Source organism: Lithobates pipiens, unplaced genomic scaffold (assembly GCF_037356315.1).
Source record: "Lithobates pipiens isolate NorthernLeopardFrog02 unplaced genomic scaffold, aLitPip1_a1.2 Scaffold_22, whole genome shotgun sequence".
In the NCBI taxonomy this organism is placed as follows: Eukaryota; Metazoa; Chordata; class Amphibia; order Anura; family Ranidae; genus Lithobates; species Lithobates pipiens.
In genome coordinates, this window is record NW_027507784.1 from 312876186 (window position 1) to 312890074 (window position 13889).

The window sequence follows — 13889 nt, forward strand, 5'->3', positions numbered from 1 at the left end:
AGATCATCATATAATGCCTCCGACAATCTGCGCATGGTGGAGAGCCGGGGGCCGCAGAGGCCAGCCTTGGCGGAGAGCCGGGGGCCGCAGAGGCCAGCCTTGGCGGAGAGCCGGGGGCCGCAGAGGCCAGCCTTGGCACAGACTAAGGATGAGCTCAGGCGTGTTCACAGGTCCATGTGCCCGTCAGGAAGCTGACACTCTGCAGCACTAATCACAGGCAGTGAGACATTTCCCGATCTGGCGGGCATGTGGACTTGCAAACATACCTGAGCTCATCCTTACTGCAAACCCACGCACCGAGGGCGAGGCAGAATCTGGAGATAAGATGGTCGGGTGATGCCTCTGACGACTTGGGTGCATGCAGTTTTGACATCACGCCAGCATTTCAGCTGGTGTGATGTCACTACTGCACATGCGCAGGTTGAAGGCATTACCGACCATCTGCCGTAATCGACAGAACACTGGGCTCAATGCTTCCCACGCATGCAGTCATGTCACAACCAAGCTGATGAACAACGGCATCCAGAAAAAGATGCCTGCAAGGTAACCTCATGGGCATCGCGGACGGCTGGCGCTAAGTGAAGTGTTCCCGGATAGAAGCAGCTTATGAACATCAGATATGGCGGGAATACACACGCATGGTAGAGTTGCCACCTCATCCCTTTAAACCCGAACACATGAATAACACAGGCTCTGAGACTAATTTAATGCAGATAAGACACCGAGTTTAATTACCACCTTAACCACTTGTCGACCGCAGCACGCCGATATATGTTGGCACAATGGCAGCGGTGGGCAAATGGACGTACCTGTACTTTCCCTTTAATGGGCAGGGCTAGCAGCGTGACCATGCCCGCAGGTGCCGCAGACTCGACGTCCGCCGGTGTCCCGCGATCATGTCATGGAGCTGCAGAATGGGGAGATTTCTATGTAAACAAGGCATTTCCCTGTTCTGCCTGGTGACATGATAGATCACTGCTACCTGTCATTGGGGAGCAGTGATCGCTGTCATGTCAGTCGTAGCCCACCCCCCCCCCCCCCAGTTAGAATCACTCCCTAGGACACACTTAACCCCTTCCCTGCCAGTGTCATTTACACAGTAATCAGTGCATTTTTTTATAACACTGATCGCTGTATGAATAACAATGGTCCCAAAATGGTGTCAAGTGTCCGATATGTCCGCCATAGTGTCGCAGTCACGATAAAAATCACAGATCGCCGCCATTACTAAGAATACAAAAAAAATTATATAATATATATATATATATATATATATATATATATATATATATATATATATATATATTCCCCTATTTTGTAGGCACTATAACTTTTGTGCAAAAAACAATATACACTTATTGCGTTTTTTTACAAAAATATGCAGAATACATATCGGCCTAAACTGATGAAAAAAAATGTGTTTATATATTTTTGGGGGATTTATATTATAGCAAAAAAATATTGTTTTTTCAAAATTGTCACTTTTTTTTGTTTATAGTGCAAAAAATAAAAACCGCAGAGATGATCAAATACCACCAAAAGAAAGCTTTATTTGTAGGGGAAAAAAAGGACTTCATTTTTTTTTTTGCTTGGGAGCAACGTCGCACGACCGCGCAATTCTTCCAGGGCTGTTAATCATGCAAGTTAATCAGCCTCAGAACCTGTGTGATTCATAATAATCCGGTTTTAAAGGGATGATGAGGTGGTAACTGCAATGCACGGTAGAGATGGCTCCTTGGCCATGGGAGAAGAGGCCTAGTCCTGCTTTCAGGAAGCGTTTTGGAAATGGAGGAACTACAAGTCCCAGGATAGAAGCCGCTTAGAAACATCAGATAAGGATAAACTAGAAGAGTCAGCCTATACAGATCACACAACGAGGGACTACAACTCCCAGCCTGTCACACGGGTGACGTATTAAGGGGAATAACAGTCTCTCACCTCGCCCTTCTCTCCTCTTCGAGCTGAAAGTTCGCGCGCTCCCGCCTCCTGGCGGAACAGGAAACGCCAATGTGGGTGGCTACAGACCGTGAAATGACGCATGCGCGGTAAAACCCGGCCGTCAGCTGTTTCAGTGACGGAGCCGCACCGGAAGTGACGCGTTTTGGTTTCTGCATGAGTCACAGAAATGTTTACTACACCGGAGCTCCACGATTGACAGGAAGCATGTGTCCTCCACTGCACTTTTTTTTTTTAAATGAACTTTAATGTCACAAACATTCACTAACTAGACGCGGGCTCGTGGAAGTGGAGGCCACATGTTTCCTGTCAAACATGGAGCTCCACTCCGCAGCCAGACACCTTCTACTCACTTGTTGTGCAAAGCTATTGGATACGCAGCCTGAAGCGGCGGCGGCCATATTTAGTAAGGGAGAGAATAAAAAAAAAAAAAAAAGGGGGGGCATTCCCTTTCTGCTATGCTGTGTGATTTATGTTTAAAAAAATAAGACACCAGCTGATATTAATAAATAATATAAAACGTGCATAATGTTCAGCGGTGGATTTGTTTTTCTCTTTTTAACCACTGACCAATTTTCAGCTTTCAGTGCTCTCACACTTTGGATGACAATTACTCATTCATGTAACACTGTACCCAAATAAATTTTTTGTCCTTTTTTTCCCACAAATAGAGCTTCCTTTTGGTGGTATTTGATCACCTCTGGGGTTTTTCAATTTTTGCGCTATAAATGAAAAAAGACCTAAAATTTTGAAAAAAAAACACATTTTCTTTGTTTCTGTGATAACATTTTGCAAATTATTAATTTTTCTTCATAAGTTTTGGCCACAATTTATACTGCTACATATCTTTGGTAAAAATAACCCAAATTAGTGGATATTATTTGGTCTTTGTGAAAGTTAGAGAGTCTACAAGCTGTGGTGCAAATCATACAAAATTGATCACACCCGAAGTACTGGTGGCCGATCTCATTTCTTGTGACCCGAACAAGTCAGGAAAGTACAAATACCACCCAAATGACCCCTTTTTGGAAAGTAGACATTCCAAGGTATTTAGTAAGAGGCATGGTGAGCTTTTTGATGTTGTCATTTTGTCCCACAATTCTTTGCAAAATTAAGATTTTTTTTCACAAAATTGTCATTGTAATAGGTTATTTATCTCACATGGCATGTGTATACCACAGATGACGCCCCAAAATAAATTCTGCTACTCCTCCTGAGTATTACGATACTACATGTGTGGGACTTTTCCACAGCCTGGCCACTCAGAGAGGCCCAACATGCAGGGAGCACCATCAGGTGTTCTAGGAGCATAAATTACACATCTAACTTGTTGACTACCTATTACACTTTTGAAGGCCCTGGAGCACCAGGACAATGACATGTGACACTGACGACAGATGGCACTGATACGTGGTACTGATGACACGTGACACTGATGTGGCACTGATGACACATGTCACTAATACGTGGCACCAGTGACACGTGACACTGATGACAGATGGCACTTATACGTGGCACTGATGACACATGCACTTATACGTGGCACTGATGAAACGTGGCACTAATACGTGGCACTGATGACATATGGCACTGATACATGGCACTAATATGTGGCACTGATGACAAGTGACACTGATATGGCACTGATGACACGTGGCACTGATGACAGATGGCACTTATACGTGGCACTGATGACAGATGGCACTTATACGTGGCACTGGGTACAGATGGCACTGGGGCAAATGGCACTGACAGCTGGCACTGAGGACAGATGGCACTGACAGGTGGCACTGGGGACAGATGGCACTGGGGACAGATGGCAGTGGGGATAGGTGGCAGTAGAGACTGATGGCAGTGACATTGTGGGCACTTTATTTTGTGTTATTTTTTTTTTCTATTCACGGCCACTGCAGCCGTTCATCTCTCCCTCCTCACACGCTGTCTGTGTAAGGAGGGAGAGTCGGCGATGAGAGATGATCTTATATGTTTACATATGAGATCATCTCTCATTGGACACGGCGATCACGCTGTAAACGGCCGCTGTGATTGGCCGTTTACAGCGATCTGTGACTGTCTGTGTCCAAGGGACACGGCCAGCAGAGAACTTCCCCGATGCGCAGAAGTAAACAGGAGGACGTCCAGGAACGGCCTCCCAGTCTTTCGGCTATAGCGCAGACGCCTAGTGGTTAAACGTGCTCAGTTTCCAGGAAGATTGGAGAAACAAGTGACAGTGTATATACTAACTGCACTAAGATGCAGGCCCGGACTGGGACAAAAAAAATAGGCCCATGCATTTTAAACTGAGCAGCCAACTTTTCCAGGGACCGGGGGGGGGAGGGGGGGAGATGTTGGTAGACACTGTCTACTGTAATGTGCAGGGATATAATGATGTGTGATATAAAGGGTACTGCTCTATAATGATTACATTGTCCCTTTACAGTGCAGTCCCCTTTATATTACAGTGTCCCAGTCCTATTGTGGGCATTCAATACTAGTACTGTCTGTCTCCTATTGTGCCGACACTGCCCAATGACATTGACCTGCTCTCTCTGGTGGTCCTGGACAGCATGGTGCTCTCTTTGGTGGTGCGGTGCAGCATGCCTCTCTCTGGTGGTGCGGGTACAGCATGGCGCTCTGGTGGTGTGAGTACAGCGTGGTTCTCTGGTGGTATGAGTACAGAGTGTCTCTCATGGCTCTCTGGTGTGGGTACAGTGTGGCACTCATGGCTCTCTGGTGGTGCAGATATAGTGTGGCGCTCATGACTCTCTCTGGTGGTGCGGGTACAGCGTAGTGCTCATGGCTCTCTCTGGTGGTGCGGGTATAGCGTAGCGCTCATGACTCTCTCTGGTGGTGCGGGTACAGCGTGGCGCTCATGGCTCTCTCTGGTAGTGCAGGTACAGCGTGGCGCTCATGGCTCTCTCTGGTAGTGCAGGTACAGCGTGGCGCTCATGGCTTTCTCTGGTAGTGCAGGTACAGCGTGGCGCTCATGACTTTCTCTGGTGGTGCGCATACAGCGTGGCGCTCATGGCTCTTTCTGGTGGTGCGGGTACAGCATGGCGCTCATGGCTCCCTCTGGTGGTGCGGGTACAGCGTGGTGCTCATGGCTCTCTCTGGTGGTGCGGGTACAGCGTGGTGCTTATGGCTCTCTCTGGTGGTGCGTGTACAGCATGGCGCTCTTGGCTCTCTCTGGTGGTGCGGGTACAGCGTGGCTCTCTGGTGGTGTGGGTACAGCGTGGCTCTCTGGTGGTGCAGTACAGCGTGGCGCTCTGGTGGTGCGGTACAGAGTGGCTCTCATGGCTCTCTGGTGGTGCGGGTACAGCGTGGCGCTCTCTCTCTGGTGGTGTGGGTACAGCATGGCTCTATCTGGTAGTGCTGGGGCTATTAGTTCCCCCAACACAGTCCTCTTTCTTTTTCCATGTCTCCTGTAGTACCTGCTTGTTTCCAGGTTCTCTCATTTCCCCCCAGCAGAGTGCATGCTCGGGACTGTAGCCGTCTCCCTGCTGAGATCAATTGGGCCTCCTATCTCTGGAATTACATTTCCCATGATGTCCCACTATTTTTTTCTGATTGGTCCTCTGCTGTGGCCAATTGGGATGGAAGAAGAATAAGCAGGAAGCTTTTTTCTCTCCCATCCTGTGCTGCCGACAAGCCCAACGTGAGAAAGGGGGAGGGGGGGGGCATCTTGTCAGTGGCCCAGAGGAGGAGGAGAAGTCCGTAGGGGCCGAGAACGGAATTGTCAGCGCGGCTCTGAGGCTGAGCTGTGTGTGAGAGACACACAGCTCAGCCTATGCAGCGATAGTTCCACCATAGAAGGCACAGGTACAGCCGCATAGCGGTAGGCGAGTGGCCTGTGTTAACCCTATCCAGGCCGCGGTTGCCGCTTACCTCTCGCTGTGCGGCCTGAACATCAACAGGCCACAGAACGGGTGGCCCCAGCCCACCGAGCAAATGCCTGGTCTGCCCTATGGCTAGTCCGGGCCTGCTAACATGTCACTACTTACTGTCATGTGAGTTTATACTGCCCTGCCCTGATTAAGTATATTGCCCTAATAAACTTTAATAATAATAATTCTGTTAGTGTATTTGATCTGTATACTGTGTGTACAGCCAGAAATCACAAGGCTAATAAAATAGGGTCCTGTGTACAAGATTTACATTAAAAAAAAATGCTCTTTTTTGCAAGTAAGTACAAGACTAAAAATAAAAAATAAAAATGTTAGTGTGTTAGCCCTTGTACACACGGTCGGAAATTCCGACCACAAAATCCGTCAGATTTTTTCAGTCGGATTTTGTCCGAAAATGGTGTTGCATACACATGGTCGGACAAAGTTGTCGGAAAATCTGATAGCTCGGAACTTGATGACGTTCGTTCATTACGATGAGACTACGTTCAGGCTAGTAGCCAATAGTTTTTGTCTCGTAATTTGATCTGAGCATGCGTGGCACTTTGTCCGATCAGAATTCTCTACAAACGATCGGACAAAGTCCGATCGGCTCATGTTGTCAGAAAATTTTATATCCAGCTCTCAAACTTTGTTGGTCAGACATTCCGACGGAAAAAGTCAGTTGGAGCCCACACACAGTCGGATTATGCGACAAGACAGTGCGATCGAACATTTTCCATCGGAATTTCCGACCGTGTGTACAAGGGCTTAGATCTGCCACTGATCTGGTGTTGTCACCTATGCGATCCGATTCCTGCGCAAGTTCACAGGTCGCACTGCGATCTGTGAACTAAACTGGGGATGTCATTAAAGTTAATGGCACCCGCAGTGGTTCGCACAACGCAGTGTGAACTGCCTGCGGGAGAGGAGCGATGCAGGAACTGGCGCTGGAATCGTGTTGGTTCCCGCATCGCAATAGTGTGAACCCAGGCTTTATTCACTTAAAGAAGCTGCATTCCACAATGTGTGCAACCTAACACACATTGTGGAAACAGTTTAGATGTATTTCTTATTTTGCTGGCTAGCTGGTAAGTATGCTGGAGGATGTTATGTATTGGTTTGTTCTGTGACCTGCCCTTGCCATGTCCACCTTACTTTAAGCCCCTAATCACACTTTTGTGCTTTACTGTAATGTTACATGTGTTAGTGTGTTGCAGTGCCATCCTTTGTTAATGGTACCCCAACACATTAACCCAACTTCTGCCACACGTGCATTGCAGCATACCGCATTGCACATCCATTGTGCTGTGCTGAGTCAGAAGAAATGGTGCTTGTCTGATTTTTTTGTCTACTCTGGTGTGTTGGCAGCCCATTCAATTGAATACAATGCACCGCAACAAGCAGTTTCAAATCCAGTCTTGTAGCTAGTAATACATTGATCAGAGGAGGTACAAATCTGGGAACTCTTATGACACGTACACACGACCGGACTTTTCGATGGACTAGGTCGGACGGTCTTCCCGACGAACTTTCGGCGGAGTCCCGACTGACTTTTCCGAATGAACGGACTTGACCACCCACAATCACACCAAAGTCCGACGGATTCAGACGTGATGACGTACGACCGGACTAGAATAAGGAAGTTCATAGCTAGTAGCCAATAGCTGCCCTAGCATCGGACTAGCATACACACAAGCACATTTATCGATAGGAACTGGGTCCGGAGGAGTTCCGGCGAAAAAGTTTGAAACATGTTCTATTTCTAAAGTCCGTCAGCTTTTTGGACAGCAAAAGTCTGATGGAGCCCTCACACGATCGAATTGTCCGACGGATTCGCTGTCGGACCTTTGCTGTCGAAAAGTCTGGTCGTGTGTACGTGGCATTAGAATGAGACTGACAGGGAAGGGGCTAACACTAGGGGGTGATCAAGGTGTTAACTGTGTTCCCTAGGTGTGTTCTAAGGGGGGGGGGGACTGACTAGGAGGAGAGAGAGATCAGTGTTCATACTTAGTATGAACACACAATCTGTCTCATTTCCCCTGAAAGAACCGGGATTTGTGTGTTCACACACACACATCCCCATTCTCATTCTGTAAGGAGCAATCCCAGGTGCCCGGGGGTCATCGCGTGCACAGGGCACTCGCATCGGCTCTGGGGACACACTTTGGGAGTGTATCTTACAGAGCTAATGTACAGCTAAGACGGCTTGTGTAGGGGAGCCAACTTTCCACAGTATAACTGTGGCGGCTCTTCTGGAAGAGGTTAAAATGGTCCATTTGATGTTTTCCATTGTGAATAAAATATGGGTTTATGAGATTTGCAAATCATTGCATTCTGTTTTTCTGTAGATTTGACACAGCGTCCAAACTTTTTTTGGAATTGAGGTTGTAGTAGGACCCTAGAAATGAAGAATAGCTGGTTTTTATTAAGGAGGGGACAGCCGCCACATCCATGACTAATCTGCTGTCAGTGGGATTCCCTGCTGTAAAACCTACAAACAGTTTGCTGAAGACAAGCAGACTAAGGACATGGATTAGGCCGCGTACACACGCGGGGACTGTTCGCCCAACTTTGTCCGTCAAACAGTTTCAGCAAACAGTCCGCTCAAAATTAGCATGGACGGACTTGCCCACACACGACGAACGAACAGTTTGCTGAAACCGTGCGCGATGACGTGAACGGCACGTACGACGGGACGGAAAATACAACGTCCTATACACTGCATTATAACTTTCGGCGTGTAAATCCTTTCTGAGCATGCGCGGAACTTAGTTTGACGAACAAGCCTACACACGAGGGGACTGTTCGCTGAAACAAAGTTTCAGCGGACAGTTTTACGGAATTTCCGAAAAACCTTGTTCAGCGGACTGTTCGCTGAAACTGTCCGCTGAAAGCCCACACACGAGCAGACTGTCCGCCGAAACACTGTTCAGCGGACAAAGTTGGGCGAACAGTCCCCGCGTGTGTACGCGGCCTTACTGGAACCATGTCCTGTGGTCTGATGAGACCAAGATAAAATTATTTGGTTCAGATGATGTCAAGCGTGTGTGGAGGCAACCAGGTGAGTACAAAGAAGTGTTTCTTGCCTACAGTCAAGCATGGTGGTGGGAGTGTCATGGTCTGGGGCTGCATGAGTGCTGCCGTCACTGGGGAGCTACAATTCATTGAGATAAAAATGAATGCCCACATGGACTGTGACATACTGAAACAGAGCATGATCCCCTCCCTTCAGAGACTGGGCCGCAGGGCAGTATTCATAATATAGTATAGTATACATAATAAGGACCCCAAATACACCACCAAGACAACCACTGCCTTGCTAAAGAAGCTGAGGGTAACGATGATGAACTGGCCAAGCATGTCTTCAGACTTAATCCCTATTGAACATCTGTGGGGCATCCTCAAACGAAAGGTGGAGGAGCACAAGGTCTCCAACATCCACCAGCTCTGTGATTTCGTCAGGGGCAACCTGTGAAGCTCTGGTGAACTCCATGCCTAAGAGGGTTAAGACAGTGCTGGAAAATAAAGGTGGCCACACAAAATATTGACAATTTGGGCTCAATTTAGACATTTTTGCTTTTGTTGCCAGCGGTTTAGGCATTAATGGGTGTGTGTTGAGTTATTTTAAAAGGAAAGCAAATTTACACTGTTATACAAGCTGTACACTCACTACTTTACATTGTAGCAAAGTGTCATTTCTTCAGTATTGTCACATGAAAGATATAATAAAATCTGTACAAAAATGTGAGGGGTGTACCCACTTTTGTGAGATACTGTATATTCTTTTCAGATTTTGTTTTGTGGACCCATACCTACGGGCATGCAACACCCACCTAAGCCAGGTCAAACGCAGTTCAGAAGGTTCACAACTGCACTTGTCACATTCCAAGTGATAAAAAGTGCTGCGTTCAGGGGCGGACTGACCAGTCGGTCGATCGGGCACCGCCCGAGGCCATTAGGGGCCGGACTCTGCCACATGAGAGGCCACTTTCAGCGGCTGAATTACATGCCAGTAATAATGCTGCTAACGGCGCGCTGCTCCCCACCGGCCCCTCCTTCTCTCCCATCCATCCCAGGTGCTTGTACTGTATGCGTCATGACATCACCTGGAATAGACGAGAAGAGTGGTGGGGCCGGCGGGGAGCAGCGCACCGTTACAAGTATTATTATCGGCATCCAGTGACTTAGTGAGTGAAGCCGAGACACCAGGGCCGCCGCACGTGATGGGGGGTGTAAAGATGTATGGGCCCCGGGTCCCCCCACCCCACAGTGTCCTCCTGGCTGTGTGTGTGTGTCCCTGTGTGCATGTCCTCCTGTGTGCGTGTCCTCCTGTGTGCGTGTCCCCCTGTGTGCGTGTCCTCCTGTGTGAGTGTCCTCCCGTGTGCATGTACCCCTGTGTGAATGTCCCCGTGTGAGTGTTCTCCTGTGTGCATGTCTCCCTGTGTGAGTGTCCCCCTATGTGCGTGTCCTCCTGTGTGTGTGTCCCCCTGTGTGCGTGTCCTCCTGTGTGCGTGTCCCCCTGTGTGCGTGTCCTCCTGTGTTCGTGTCCCCCTGTGTGCGTGTCCTCCTGTGTGAGTGTCCTCCCGTGTGCGTGTCCCCCTGTGTGCGTATCCCCCTGTTTGCGTGTCCCCATGTGTGTGTGTCCTCCTGTGTGAGTGTCCCCCTGTGTGTGCGTTCTTTCTCCAGTGTCCCCCTGTGTGCGTTCTCCCTCCAGTGTCCCCATGTGTGTGTGCGTCTCCCTCCAGTGTCCCCCTGTGTGTGTGCGTTCTCCCTCCAGTGTCCCCCTGTGTGTGCATTCTCCCTCCAGTGTCCCCCTGTGTGTGCGTTCTCCCTCCAGTGTCCCCCTTTGTGTGTGCGCGTTCTCCCTCCAGTGTCCCCCTGTGTGTGTGCGCGTTCTCCCTCGAGTGTTCCCCTGTGTGTGTGCTCTCTCCCTCCAGTGTCCCCCTGTGTGTGTGCGTTCTCCCTCCAGCGTCCCCCTGTGTGTGTGCGTTCTCCCTCCAGTATCCCCCTCTGTGTGTGCGTTCTCCCTCAAGTGTCCCCCCTGTGTGTGCATTCTCCCTCCAGTGTCCCCCTGTGTGTGTGCGTTCTCCCTCCAGTGTCCCCCTCTGTGTGTGCGTTCTCCCTCAAGTGTCCACCTGTGTGTGCGTTCTCCCTCCAGTGTCCCCCTGTGTGTGTGCATTTTCCCTTCAGTGTCCCCCCCGTGTGTGTGTGCTCTCCCTCCAGTGTCCCCTGTGTGTGTGTTTGCTCTCCCTCTAGTGTCCCCCGTGTGTGCATTCTCCCTACAGTGTCCCCCTGTGTGTGTGTTCTCCCTCCAGTGTCCCCCTGTGTGTGTGCATTCTCCCTCCAGTGTCCCCCTATGTGTGTTCTCCCTCCAGTGTCCCCATGTGTGTGTGTGTTCTCCCTCCAGTGTCCCCCTGTGTGTGTGCATTCTCCCTACAGTGTCCCCCTGTGTGTGTGCGTTCTCCCTTCAGTGTCCCTCTGTGTGTGCTCGTTCTCCCTCCAGTGTCCCCCTGTGTGTGTGTGCTCTCCCTCCAGTGTCCCCTGTGTGTATGTGTGCGTTCTCCGTCCAGTGTCCCCATGTGTGTGTGTGTGTGTGTGCGTTCTTCCTCCAGAGTCCCTCTGTGTGTGCATTTTCCATCCAGTGTCCCCCTGTGTGTCTGTGCGTTCTCCCTCCAGTGTCTCCCCGTGTGTGTGCGCTCTCCCTCCAGTGTCCACCTGTGTGTGTGCGTTCTCCCTCCAGTGTCCCCCTGTGTGTGCATTCTCCCTCCAGTGTCCCCCTGTGTGTGTGCGTTTTCCCTCCAGTGTTCCCCTGTGTGTGCATTCTCCCTCCAGTGTTCCCCTGTGTGTGCATTCTCCCTCCAGTGTCCCCCTGTGTGTGTGCGTTCTCCCTCCAGTGTCCCCCTGTGTGTGTGTTCTCCCTCCAGTGTCCCCCTGTGTGTGTGTGTTCTCCCTCCAGTGTTCCCCTGTGTGTGCGTTCTCCCTCCAGTGTCCCCCTGTGTGTGCATTCTCCCTCCAGTGTCCCCCTGTGTTTGAATTCTCCCTCCAGTGTCCCCCTGTGTGTGTGCGTTCTCCCTCCAGTGTCCCCCTGTGTGTGTGCTCTCCCCCCCGTGTCTCCCTGTGCAGGTGTGGCTTGAGTGTGGGGACCAAGGGGGCCCCATGATCTTCTATTGCCCAGGGGGCCCCATGAGTCATCAGTCCACCCCTGGCTGCGCTATACATGTACATTGATATACAATGACCTATGCTGATAAAACAAATTCAGTTAAATGGTGTATCATACATTCCTATCCAGATTGAACCATTCATTATGTATATAAATTATAGTCCATACTTGACATCAAAAAGAAAAATGTTCATAAATATAAAAAGCCCAAATTGTATCATACTTCCATTATGATAGAAGATGCCCTTTAGATTCCGAAGATAATAAAATATTTACAAAAATATGAGGGGTGTACTCACTTTTGTGAGATACTGTATATATAAGAATGGTCCTGCTAACCCCTGTACCCTGCCTTAATGACCCTGTCTTTCATCCTGCTGACCCATGTACCCCGCCCTACTGACCCCCTGTCTTCCGTCCTGCTGACCCCTGTACCCTGCCCTACTGACCCACAGCCTTCCGTCCTGCTATCCCCTGTACCATGCCCCACCGACCTTTTGTGCAGCAGCACCCCCCCAGACCCCCCCCCCTTGTTCTTACCTGAGCCCAATTGTTCCAGTGCTGGGGACAGGTACAGCAGCTCCAGCTGCTGTCACGTGTCCTCAGTGGATAGATTGATAGCAGCAGGAGCCATTGGCTCTTACTGCTGTCAGTCAAATCCAGTGACTTGGAAGCTGGGGGGCGGGGCCTAGCCCTGCTGTTTGTGTCAATGGACGCAGCAGCAGGACTTGGGAGCGTGCCTGCATGAGTGCCCCCATGGAAAGTGTCTCTCTGTGGGGGCACTCAAGAAGAGGAGGAGCCAGGAGTGCCATGGGGGGGACCCCAGAAAAGGACGATTGGGGCCACTCTGTGCAAAACCCTTGCACAGCATTATATTTGGAAAGGACAGGGTATTAGAATATCTCGAAACATCTTATACCGTTCTAAAAAACTAGGGGGACTGGCATAACCAAATTTATTATTATATTATCAAGCAATTGCACTAGCCCGTATGGCAGACTGGAAATATGCTAAAAAGACTAGACTCTGGGTAGAACTTGAAATGGCACTAGCAGATGATGACTTATCAGTAGTTCCATGCATACCATGATCTTTGAGAGGGCTGGCGGCCACAATATCTCCCCTGACAATATGGGACTCCGTACATACTCGGTATGGTTGGGAATTCCCCACTAAAGCCTTTGCTGAAACATGAATCTTTCATGCCAGGAGTACTTGATAAGGGCTTTGAATCATGGTTCCCAGGGGAAACACCGCTATTACATTAAGCATTAAAAGACTCAAAAATTAAACCAATTAATTCCTTATGTGGAGTAGATCAGCCAACATTTATGGACCAATAGAGATACATACAGTTGTCTCAATTTATTCGGAAGCCAATTCGTTCGGTAAAAAAACGGAATCCTATTGAAGCAATTATGCAATATAGAAATCAGCCATAACATTGTATTTCTCTTTTTCTCAAAGCTTTGATGAATCTTCTATACCCAGATTATATAGGTTGGTGGGAAAAAGATTTGCAAATTACACTTACAGATAAACAAAAAGATAAGATTATATAATTTTCTTATATGCCCGCCGCCTCAAGTAGAATGACGGAGGTAAACTTTTACCTCAATGGCATTATAAACCAGTAAAATTACATGCAATATCCGACTGGACTTCGCCCCTGTGTTGGAGGGAATGTGGAGAGCGAGCCACACACGGGCACATATGGTAGGGTGACCAGATGTCCCCGGTTTCAGGGGACAGTCCCCGGATTGAGGACACTGTCCCCGGACCAAGTTTGTCCCCGGTTTTGTCCCCGGATTTGACTTCAACAGGAGCAGGGGCAATTTTCAACCACAGTCAGTGCAGAATAAAAAAAAAATCAGAATTACACACCC

At 49.1% G+C, this 13889-nt stretch overlaps 1 protein-coding gene across 1 annotated transcript in view; it reads right to left on the reverse strand.

The window, feature by feature from the left end:
- Window positions 1–2008, reverse strand: part of LOC143924895 (uncharacterized) — a 74653-nt gene extending 72645 nt beyond the window's left edge. Inside the window, exon 1 of the mRNA XM_077449404.1 lies at window positions 1939–2008. The gene's annotated coding sequence lies outside the window, so the exon portion shown is untranslated. The remainder of the gene's footprint in view (window positions 1–1938) is intronic.
- Window positions 2009–13889: the final 11881 nt, after the last annotated feature.